This window comes from Dromiciops gliroides, chromosome 2, assembly GCF_019393635.1.
Source record: "Dromiciops gliroides isolate mDroGli1 chromosome 2, mDroGli1.pri, whole genome shotgun sequence".
In the NCBI taxonomy this organism is placed as follows: domain Eukaryota; kingdom Metazoa; phylum Chordata; class Mammalia; order Microbiotheria; family Microbiotheriidae; genus Dromiciops; species Dromiciops gliroides.
The window spans coordinates 510,727,956-510,740,606 of NC_057862.1; the positions used below are offsets into that span (position 1 = coordinate 510,727,956).

The 12,651-nt window shown below is 36.7% G+C and overlaps 1 pseudogene; it reads left to right on the forward strand.

Moving 5' to 3' along the window:
* Positions 1–209: 209 nt before the first annotated feature.
* The window catches only part of LOC122739215, a 30,156-nt pseudogene continuing 17,714 nt past the window's right edge, over positions 210–12,651 (forward strand).

The following is a 12,651-nucleotide window of genomic DNA, read 5'->3' on the forward strand; positions in this document are numbered from 1 at the left end:
TATTTATCTGAAATATAATTTAAAAGGAGTTGTACTGGTTTTTGTTTGTTTGTTTTCATGTGAGTTGCACTATTCAGAAGCTGTCACTTTGTCTCCGCTTGACTCATAGGGATGTAATGATGATTTAAGAGATGGATTATCTGTCTGAGAAATGTTTTAAGTTGCCTGGGAAAAGGCTCTATACAAACATGAAGGGTTATTATAGCATAATGTCTGCTGTGGCCATCTGGAGCAAATGTCTAGAGGTGAGAAGGTTACTTAGCTTCCATGCCCATTTGCTTCTTGGCGTCTCAGCCCAGACTGCTGAGCAAGATGCCAACTGTTATTGTTTTGGAAGTCTCAGATACTTTGTCAGGAACTGGACTGAGACCACCACCTCATTCCCCACAGGCTGCAACATAGTAATCAGCTGCTTAGCACATTCCATCACTGGAAAGCTGGGGCTCAATCCAAAGTGTGACCTAGATGTGGAAAGCTTCAAATCCCACTGCTAATTCTCTCGGCTCTTCATTCCTCTCAGAACATGCTTGCTGCTAAATCAGGTTAAGCTGGTGCACCCTCTGTCACACCTTTATTACAATATTAGGCCACTTGCCATTGGCACAGGATTAAGGTAGGCATACAAAGTTATCAAACATCCTCTTTTCACAGCTGTAACACATGACAGTTTTTTTTAAAAAAAAACATGTCGAATCATCAGGAAAATATGTCTAATAGGCTAGAAGTTGTCTACTCGAAGTTTGTAAGCTCAAAATTTCTATATTTTCCTCATAGATAACTATGCCAAGGCAATAAAGATATTTGTCCATAATTGTATGCTTACAAGGTCTTTCCTTCCAGGCACTGGAGTAAGCCTGAGGCTTGGAACTTTTGCCTTTCCTCACACCTGTCCATCAGTCACATTCCTGAGTACAGCTTGGGTTCTAGTCACAAAGGCATATCTTATCTTCTAGTAACACTCCTGTTCCCAGGTATGTAGTCTAGTTCTGCCTCAGTTTATAAAATATAATAACTAGAAGGCAGCTGAAGCAATAGTGGCAAGAGTTCCTTGGAATTGTTTCCTGGATACTGAGGTTCTAAACTCAGCTCTGAAAGTTATTAACTATGTGACCTTGAACATGTTAGATCTTAAACTCAGCCTTATTGTCTGTAAGATATCACTTGTTATATATGATGTTATTTAGTAAGTTTACTTTGGGCCAAAACACTTTTTAAAATTCTCAGAGCTCCATAGAAATGTGAATTATCACCTTTGATCTATCCTTTTTGTAAATGAAGAAACTGATGCAATGATAGGTGACATGACCAATGTCATGTAGTTAATTAGTGTTAGAAATGGGAGTCTCCTTTTTCCAACCCTCAGGTCCTTTGACCTTTAATCAAGTGTTTTCTCCATCATACCACAACAGTTTTAAAGTTGTGTTTTGGGAAATCCCTTTCATGGAGAGAATTGTGAATTTTGAATATTAAGGAGTAGATCTTTTTTTATTGGTTGCAAAGGACAAAATAGTAGTGATGGCTACAAGCAAACAAACTTAAGTTTAAAGAAATGATGAAGTATAGCATTGAGTAAAACTTGACAGGTGTAAAAAACCTGCCATATGTGTGATGGTGGTGGGTAGCTTTGCCTCCTTGGAAATCTTAAAGCAGAGGATGAATTACTACTTTTGGAGGGAGTACCTTATGGTATAGATTCTTTTCTAATGGCTTGGATTATTATAGATGGCTACTGAGGTTCCTTCCATCTCTAAGGATTCTAATTCTGGTATAGGGACATGGATTGAAGAACAGCTTTTTTGCTTGTTCCCTGCCCTCACCTTCTTTCTTTCTGGTAACCACCCCATATTGCCATCTTTCTGGATGTCTGTGGTGAATTACATTTCATAAAACCACCCCTATTTATTTCAAATACATTCCAAGAAGTTTTTACTTGAATGTCCTCTGCCTTCTATTAGTATTATCTGTTTTCTTTTAATTTTCAAAATATGTATGGAATGAGTTTATATAGCAGAAGAGTAATTTTCTAATTCTTGCGATACATAATTAGTGTATATGTAGACCCTGAAAAATCCATTGGTGAGTACCATGTATTTTGGGGAGAGCCAATGTACCTTATAACCCTTAAAACATAGAATATTAAGCATAGGAGCATCAATAGATATCTAATACAAAATGCTTGTTTTACAAATTTTTTTAAAAAGCTCAGAAATTACCCTAGAGTGAGGGAGATGACGTGTCTAAGGTTGCACATGTTACATGAACAGTTCCTGGATTCAAATTCAGATCTTTTAACTCCAAATCCAATGTTCTTTGCATTGTACTATGTAGAGTGAGGTATGTGTGTGATATGGTAACTATTCTTCCAGTAGCATATGTTATACACTGATATAGGTAGACTAAATGATAGAGTGTAATGATCAGTGGATAAGGAAGCAGGGAACTTGGGTTCTATTCCCAGGCTTCTGGTTGGCCTGTTTGACAATAAAATTATCTCCCTCATCTAGGACTCATTTTCACTTTTCTGGAAAATTGAGGGCTTGGTGGGGGGGAAAGAAAGGATAAAGATTTATATAGTACCTACTCTGTGCCAAGCTTTATGCTAAGGTGTTAAGAAATATTATTTCCTTTGACCCTTACAATAATCCTGAGAGTTAGGTACTGTTATTATTCACATTTTTCAGTAGAGAAAACTGAGACAAAGGTTAAATGATGTGCTAAAGGTCACACAGCTATGAAATTTCTGAAACCAGATTTGAGTTCTTATCTTTCTGACTCCAGGCCCAACTCTTTATTTACTACATTAGGTAATGTAGGTAGGTATCTGCCTCTAATGAGGAATTGAACTAAATGCTCAAATGCCTTTAAATTTTACTTAGTTCTGAATTTCTGGTATTCTAAATAGGGTGGAATATGTGAAATATTGTTAGAATAATTTTGCTTTTATTTTGTTCAAGTTGGCATAAAATGCCTTAAGATACCATAGTGGGAGGCAGTTATCTATGTTGAGCAGTGGATAGAATGTTGGCCCTGGAATCAGGAAAACTTGAATTTAACATCTCCAGAAACTTACTAACTGAGTGAACCTGTGTAAGACACCTCTGGGTGCCTTAGGTTTCTCAACTGCAAATTAGGGATAATAATACTACCTACCTCCCAGGATTGTTCAAAGGTTCAAATGAGATAATATTTATCATCATCCTCAACAACAGCATCACCATCATCTGCCTAGCACATTACTGTTGTTATTAATGTGCTCAGAACATTGCTTGATGCATAATAGACATTTAATAAAGGCTTATTCTCCTTTTCCACTCTCTCTTTACTCCCTTCCTTCCTTCATTAATTGCTTTTCTACATCTTCCTTAGGTTAATTGTGTTTAATTTAAAAACTTAGCCCAAGTTTGTTCTGTATGGGGAGTTGTACCAAATAGGGTGGGGAAATGTATTAAGAAATGGGGAAGAAAACCTTCAAGGAAGTAAAGGTTCTGATTTGCATAACTATTCCAGAGAAACAGAATTCTAATGGAGGCTCTGCCATTTCTTGGGAATACATTCTATTCGAGAGAAGTAGCTAGCAGAGATGTTTGTCAACAATCACTTTTACTTATGTTGTTCTGTACCTCCTTCCTCTCTGGGTACCAGATTGCCTGACTAGCCAAGAAAATATGGATGGTGTGATGCCAAGCTTTTTTGCTGAAAACATCTCACCCATGAATTCTGCAAACTGGCAGTTTTATAAAGGGAAATCAAATGGTCAAAAATAGCATCAAGTCTGTCAAGACATAATTACACTATCCCCAGAAGGCATATACAGTATATCTTCTGAGGGCAGTTACAGGCATTTAATTTGCCTGTAAATAGTGTTATCTATATCTATAAAATAGTATGTGTTCTGGTTATAACAAAATCAACATATTTGATGCTAAAATTTTCTAATATTCTCCAGAAAAATTCAGAGTAGCAAGAAAGAATTTGTGGGGACTTCTGGGGGTGGAGCCAAGATGGTGGAGGAAAGATATTAAAAACACAGAGCTCCTAACACAATTACCCCCCAAACAGCAATAAAAACAACCCCTGGAGCAGCAAAACCTACAATAAAACAGGCTGGGATTATTTTCCAGCCAAAGACAGCTTAGAAGGGGCCATGCACAGTCTCAAGACAGGCTTCACCAGAAAAACTTACCCCTGAGCCTCCAAATCAGCTGTGGCACCTGCCTCTTCTGGAACTAAACTTACAGTCAGGTAAGAGGGCTGAATGGGTGTGGGGGGGTCAAATATAGGGGTGTCTGTGGGACATAAGGAGGAATTTGGCTATTCCAGCACAGCAGGTAACCATGGAGAAATCTCAAGCAGTGGGAAGCCCAGGCAGAGGAGGGGTGCAGGCTCATCAGAGCTAACAACCACGGGACACAAAGTTTTGCTGCCTGGTTAATTAGCAAGTTGGATTGAGGTTATCTTTATACCAGAGAACAGGCCAGGCAAGAGAAAAACCTGCCTTTCCTCAAAACAAAATACCTGGGACCCACTGAAGCTTGGGACAGTGTAGCTTGGAAGTAGGGCCCCACTGTAAGAGGGAGTTAAAAGTCAAGTAAAAGACAGGCAAGATGAAAAAGCAAAGAAAGCTGAGAACTATAGAAAATTTCTTTAGTGACAAGGACGATTGAGGTGCATCCTCAGAAGAGGATAGAAACCTCAGGGCCTCTATATCCAAAGCTTCCAAGAAAAATATGAATTCGTCTGAGGCCATGGAAACACTCAAAAGGGACTTTGAAGAGAAAGTAGAAGAGATAGAAGGAAGATTTAGAGAGGTGGAGGAAGGAATGGAAAGAGAAATGAGAGTGATGAAGGAGAGTCATGAGAAAAAAGTCAATAGCTTGAAAATCCAAATGGAAAAGGAATAAAATCATTTCCTAAGAATTACAATTGAACAAATGGAAGCCAGTGACTTAATGAGAAACGAAGACACAGTAAAGCAAATCCAAATGAATAAAAAAAAAATAGAGGTCAATATGAAATATCTCCTTGGAAAAACAGCTTACCCGGAAAATAGATGCAGGAGGGATAATGTGAAAATCACTGGACTACCTGAAAACCACGATCAAGGAACAAGCTTAGACATTGTCTTCCAAGAAATTGTTAGGGAAAATTGCCCTGATATTCAAGAAGCAGAGGGTAAAATAAAAATTGAAAGAATCTACTGATCACCTTCTGAAAGAGATCCCAAAATGAAAACCTCCAGGAATATCATAGCCAAATTCCAGAGCTACCAGGTCAAGGAGAACATATCTCAAGCAGCTAGAAAAAAAAGGACTTCAAATACTGTGGAGCTACAGTAAGTATAAAACAAGATCTAGTAGCATCTACATCAAAGGACTGAAGGACATAGAATATGATATTCTGGAGGGCTGAGGAACTGGGACTGTAGCCAAGAAGCGCCTACCAAGGAAAACTGTGTATTATCTTTCAGAGGAAAAAAATGGGACTTCAATGAAAAAGAGCATTTTTCAGGCATTTGTGATGAAAATATCGGAACTGAAAAGACATTGAACTATCAAATACAAGACACTAGAGAAGCATAAAATGGTAAACAGGAAAAAGAAATCATGAGGGATATTAAAAGATTGAACTGTTTACATTCCCCTATGGGAAGATAATACTTCAAACTCATAAGAACTTTCTCAGTATTAGGGCAACTGAAAAGAATACAATTAGACAGAGGACACAGGTCTGAATTAAATATGAAGGGATGATATCTGTAAAGCATTCATTTTTTGTTTATCCTTGTTTTTTTGTGAGGCAAGCATTGTGGGGTGGCTTATGTCTGGGGCTAGATATGGACTGAAGGCCTCCTGGGTCCAGGGTTAATGCTTTGTCCACTGTGTTACCTAGATAACCCATGATGACATCTTTAAAATAAAGTTAAGGGGTAAGAGGAATGCACTGGAAGAAAGGGAAAGGGAGAGATAGACTAGGGAAAAGTAGATCACATAAAGAAACAAGAAAAAGCTTATGGAGGCATGGGGAAGAGGGGGAAGGAGTGGGGGAGTGAATGAACCTTACTATCATCAGAATTGTCTCAAAGAGAGAATAATATACATACTCAAGTGGTTATAGTAATATATTTTGCCCCAAGGGAAATTGGGAGGGAAAAGAGATAAGGGTGAGGGGAAGAGGGGAAGGAAGGAAGGGCAGATTACTGGAAGGAGTAGTAAAAAGCAAAACACTTTTGAGGAAGTGAACAAGTTTGGCATAACTGCATATGCATGACATATTGAATTGCTTGATTTTATGGGGAGGGTTGAGGAGGGAGGGAGGAAGAAAATTTAGAACACAGAATTAGCTTAAAGACCTTAATCTTATCAGAGTTGGTTCAAGGAGAGAATAACATACAATAACAATTGGGTAGAGCAATCTATCTAACCCTGCAGGAAAGTAAGAGAAGAAGAGGATAAAGGAGGGAAGGGTGAAAGAAGGGAAGGCAGAGAAGGGGAGGGGGCAGTCAAAAGCAAAACACTTTTGAGGAAGAATTGTGTAAAAGAAGATAGAAAATAGAGTAAATATCATGGGAAGGGAATGGATGGAGGGAAACAGTTATGATGATTGATTTTAATGGCAAAATGTATGGCACCTACTTTGCTGAGCTATTGTGAAGAAAATTCTTTGTCAAGTTTAAAGTATTATATAAAAGTTATGAGGAACAAGATACTATCAGAAAAACCTGGCAAGACCTATATGAACTGAAGCAGAGTGAAATGTACTGTATAAAAATTAACAACAATAGTGTAAGATGATCTGCTGGGAAGGATGTGGATATTTTGAGCAATGCAATGAACCAAGATAACTCTAAAGGACTTATGAAAATTCCAATCCATCTACAGAGAAAGAATTGATGGTATCTGACGACAGATTGAAGCATAATTTTTTGACAGTTTCTTAATCTGAAGTTTTGTTTTCATCTGTTTTCTCTCACAACCTAGCTAATGTGGAGATGTTTTCCATGACTACTTATGTATAACTTTTATTGAATTGCTTGAGTTCTTGGGGGCAGGGGTTGGGAAGGGAGGGAGGAAGAGAAGTTGGAACACAATGATTTTTTAAAAATTGATGTCAAAATTTATTTTTACATGTAATTTGGAAAATAAAATTCTAAACAGAAAAAAAAGAAAGAATTTGCAAAAACACACTTTCCCTTAAGGACATTGTTTCAGAAATTTGGGGGTTTTCTTAAATATTTTGGTAGGTTGGTTGGTTTGTTTTGGATTCTGGGAGTGTTGAAACATCTAGGAAAATAATCATGAATGAATCTGAATTTGATATTGAACTATATCTTGAACAAAAAGGGAGATAATAAATTATAATTTGAAAAAAAAGGTTAGTTCCACGTAGACACTGAACAAATTGATAATGATCAATTTCTTCACATATTATATGTCTACCTTATTTTGTCCATTTATCAAGAAATATATTTGGGATTAGAAAACTTGGGTTCAACTTCTAGTTCTATTCACTACCTGCTTAAACTTGGGTGAGTCTCTTTACTTGGAGGGTGGTACTAGGTGACCTCAAAATTTCTACCTAACTTTATCATTCTATGAATTGTGGATTGCATTCCTGTCTAAGAAAAAACTCTTAGAGGTAGCCAAGTGGCACAGTAGATAGAGCACTGCCTCTTGAATCAGGAAACCTGAGTTCATGTTCAGCCTTAGACATTAACTAGCTTGGTGATCCTGGTCAAGTCACTTAACTCCTTTCTACATTAATTTCTTCATCTGTAAAGTGGGGATAATAAAAAAAAACACCTATCTTCCAGGGTGGTTGTGAGGAATGAATGAGATATGATTGCAAAGTAAAAAAAAAAAATGCCACCTTGTAAGCACTTAGTAACTGCTTGTTTCCTTCTTTATAGAGGTCCTTCTGGGTATGTTATAGATGGAAGCTGACAGTAGGACACCCACATCCCAGGGAATGCTTCTCAGTCCACAGGACAGATTCTAGAATATGGCTTATTCTGGTCCCAAGGAAATGTTTCCATTCATGTCTAGGACAATGGGGCATTTTGGTGTTAGAATTTATACTCATTGAGGACAGGAAACTTATCTAAATTCTGTGCATCTTCCTACATATACTGAGGGGTCAAAAATATTTAGTGAAGGAATAGAGGGAAGTTGTAGAGAGGTGAGGCACTCCTAGAAACCATACTGAACTGGAAATCAAAGCAAACCCGTGAGTTCCCAAGACAGAACAGCCTTGAAGTGTCTTAAAGATTTCATAGAATTCTGGTGTATCATGGGAGGACCCTACAATGAGGCAGTATTCCACATTCATGTTGACACAGGTGTTTTAGTAGTCTGTTTTATCTAATTAGGGACTCTAACTCAGGGATGTGGGGTGGTCATGCCCAGTAGTTGGCATAACTTTCCAAAGAATCACTATCCTTTCCAAATTATTCTTTCTCATTATAACATAAACTTCTACCTGCTGAGAAGGATTTGGCCATGAGAGTTCAGAGTCATGGGAAGGCACGGTGGGGAACTAGTTTGGGAGCTTGGAAAGCAAACTGTGAGACCTTCCACATAGGTTGAAGTAATTGCTGCCATGTCTTCCCATATTAGCTGTGCCTGCCTAGATTTCACCTTGAGAAATCTCTATGGAAGTTCTTGAAACATAAGGCTGACAACAAAGCAGTGGGAGGATTCAGTAGCAAGATGTCCTTGCCCTATCCTTTCCCTTCTCCTTCAGAACACATCTTCGTTGAGCCTGCCATTATTTCCCCTAAGGGAAGAAGAATTATAGTTATACTTGATAAGATGACTTTTTATGCCTGTTCACTATTTTACTGTCCTAAATCATATTTTCTAGCTGAACTCTAAGTAATTCTTTCATTATTTGATTTTTCTGACATTGTAAAATATTAATCAATTCAATGTACCATTGTTTTATTACACTGATAATGTTTTGCTAAAAGCTAATTCAACAATGTAAATATATGCATACTTTCTAGAATCTCCATTTAATTTTGATATATGTATTGAGGGGGAAAAGCATATCATTGAAATAAAATGAACATGAATAAAAAAGAAATTTAATGATTATCTCACCAGGGCAACTTTATATGGTTCAAATACTCAATTTTTATTTTTATAAAAGGAAAACTAAAGAAAAATATTGAGCTGATTGAACAAATTATGCATATTCAAAATAAATTCCAATAATTAATTTCCTAACAAGATGACAAATTCAAAGAATAAAAGACACATCTCCAAATTTGAGAAGTCATAAGCTGGAATACTATTAGACAGCTCTTGATAATGGTATTCTATATAATGGTATCTATATAAGAATATAATGCATTATTATTCATAACATGTGCAATTGAAATGTTTACAATTTATTACTTGAAAAAAAGATAGGTTGCAGTCTTCCCAACTTTTGTAAAGCAGTGACTTCTTTTAAAAAGTACCAAAGAATACTGGAGTACGCAAAGATATAGACACAAACACCATGAATTTTAAAAAGCAGAACATTTTTTTTATTATTATTTTAGGGTGGTTATCATTGTGCAAAACAGAAGTTAAAAAAATCATTAGGCTTCTATAGTAGGTCTGCAAAGATAATAACAATCACAATTTACACATGTAGCTGCTGTTCAAACCAAACTAAGTGAGGGATTTCTTTCCTGGTATTATATCTCAGTGAACTCTTTTTTCCGAGTCCAGTGCCAAAGATTGCTAATTTTAAAGCAGGCTCAATGTCATTTTCTTGCATTATGATAATAGGCAAATTATATAAGAGAATGTTAAGAACTTTAACATGTACTAAAACTCTTTGGCCTTGGGAAATTCAAGGTTCTGAACTGGAGACTGATTATATTAAGCAAATGTAAATGCTATACTCTTGTTTTTAAACAAAGACATAGACTTTGAGTAGGTGGGGAGACATGATTCATATAAAGTTTAATCCAGTGTATTCAAAAGAGTGATATATTTTTTATCAAAGAACCTGTACTTTAATAGTGGTTCTGTTGCTGAGTACCTCTGTGACCTTGGGCAGGTCACTTAATTTCTGTGGGCTTTTGTTTCCTCATCTGTAAAATGAGGGGCTTGGTTAGCAAAACTTCGACAAACAGTTTATTGATTTCAAGTTGACAACTTCTAATCCAAAGTCTATGATTTTATCTTATGGACCAATTTTAGAAGAATATTTTAAATTGGACAGTATGATACCTTCTGCATGTTTCCAGTCCAAATGACTTTGTAGTTTAAGATTATTGATGTGCAAAATTAAATGAGCATATTTAAGTTATTTGCATTGTACATACCAGGTTTATTTTAATCATATTGCTTATGAATTTTGCCATCACCATGAAATTTTTACCAAGAAGTAAATTCACAATGCAATGCAATTCCCAAGGATATATAGAATATATGAGATATGTACTTTTTGAGGACAAGCTCTAAGAAAGTAGAGGGATCGATTATTTTTGAATGCTAGGTTATTTCACTATATAGTGCACGTGGAGTTTGAATATGCTATTGTTTATCCATTTATTTCTATTATTTCATTATTAATATAGACTGTTTCAATTGAATTGGAAGTAGTAAAATTCGTGTCTATAGATATATAGTATATATAGTCATAAAGACTGTAGAGGGGGGCAGCTAGATGACACAGTGTTTAAAGCACCGGCCCTGGATTCAGGAGTACCTGAGTTCAAATCCGGCCTCAGACACTTGACACTTACTAGCTGTGCGACCATGGGCAAGTCATTTAACCCCCATTGCCTGCAAAAAAAAAAAAAAAGACTAGAGGTTAATGGATAGACTTACTGTTATGACCAAAAGTCATATAGTTTTAGGAGTACAACCACCATTTAAAAATTATGATGGATCTATGATTACCCAGAATCAGTGGTTATCTAGGTTGACCCATAAAAGAAAAAGTAATTCCTCTTCAGCATACCTGACAAATGGTCATTGAATCAGTGAATGGGGGAATCCATTATTTCCCCAATTACCCCATTGAAGTCTACCCCCCAGATCTTTCTCAGATGAATTACTTTCTATCCCTGCCTTTTCAGGGCTCCCATCAAAATAGTTATTCCTTAAACTGCCTTTTTTGTCTATGTTCTTCACCAAAATTAACATAAATTGGAAGGAGATATTTCTATGGTTCATTTAATATTTCAGTGATATAATTGAAAAATGTGGGCTATTATGTCTCTCTCACTGATCACTACATGACTATTTCACCTTTATTACTGGTCCTATATGTCCTTGATAAAGACATATTTTCATTCTCATATTCAAGTTATTCTTGTAGTATCCTGCATTCTGTTTGTACTCACTATACCTCTTCCAATTCACTTTGATCACTTGCAGCAGTAACTTACCTGAGATTAAATGTCTGATGGTTTGCAGCCATATAAGATCATCTAGAATGTGTTCTATAGCTTAGAATATAAAAGAAAGATTCCCTTTCTTGCTAAAGTGGGTGCCTGAACAGGAGGCAAAGTGATAAACTCCCCTCATAGCTATCCTGTCTAAATCATCCAATTAGCACCTATTACATAATGATTAAGTAATCAAATGAAAAGCTAAAGCTTTTAATTGCATAAAAAGCCACTGGACAATAGGAAAAGGGGCCCCTCCAGAAAAATGAGTGCCACTGACGAGAGAAAGGGCATTGCTAGCCTATAAGGCTCTATGTTTGGAGGCAACATGAATAGAGGAGTTTCCCGAGGGAGCCTTTAGGTGACCTGAAAACTTTAGGACAATCTCTCCACCTGTGAAGTTAGGGGCCTTGGAAGTCCAGGAAGGAAAGAACAATGAACAAGGAAAGTGCTGCAGTATTTAGATTGGGACAGCCATTGGTCAAGAGCAATGAACTACCTAATATCCTATCCTGAGATGCAAGAAAGGATTCTAAACAGCCATCATTCCAAACCCCAAGTACTGAGGGCACTTTTAGCAGGTGAAAGTAAATGCAAAAAACACAGGGGACCCAGAGAGAGATGGAGAAAGGCAAATGTCACTCAAAGCCTGATCCTGACACAATGCCCCAAATCAGAAATTAAAGCTAAAGATATGAGTAATCAAAGAAAAAAAAACTTTTTAAATGTAAAAGATAATTTAAAAAATATCAGACACCCTTAGAACCATAATTTAAAAAAAGAAATGCCTTGAGAATGTATTTTTTTTTTTAGTGAGGCAATTGGGATTAAGTGACTTGCCCAGGGTCACACAGCTAGTAAGTGTTAAGTGTCTGAGGCCTGATTTGAACTCAGGTACTCCTGACTCCAGGGCTGGTGCTCTATCCACTGTGCCACCTAGCTGCCCCTAGAATGTATTTTAATAAACTGGAAATTAAAATTGCTCAGATATAGGACCAGAAAACATAGTAGAAGAATAAAGAAACCACTAATCATCTCCTGAAAGGAAAACAAATAGGAAAAATCTGAGGAATATTAATAGCCAAATCCATAGTTCCCTCATTGAATAAAAATAGTGTAAACATCCATAAAGAAAGAATTAAAGTATCAAGGAACTACATTCAAAATCACTCTCCTTTTATCCCCATGTTTCCTGGAGATAACAGATATTTATATCACACTGCGTGGTGGGGTTGTGGAGGAGAAGTTGTTATTATTTCTTA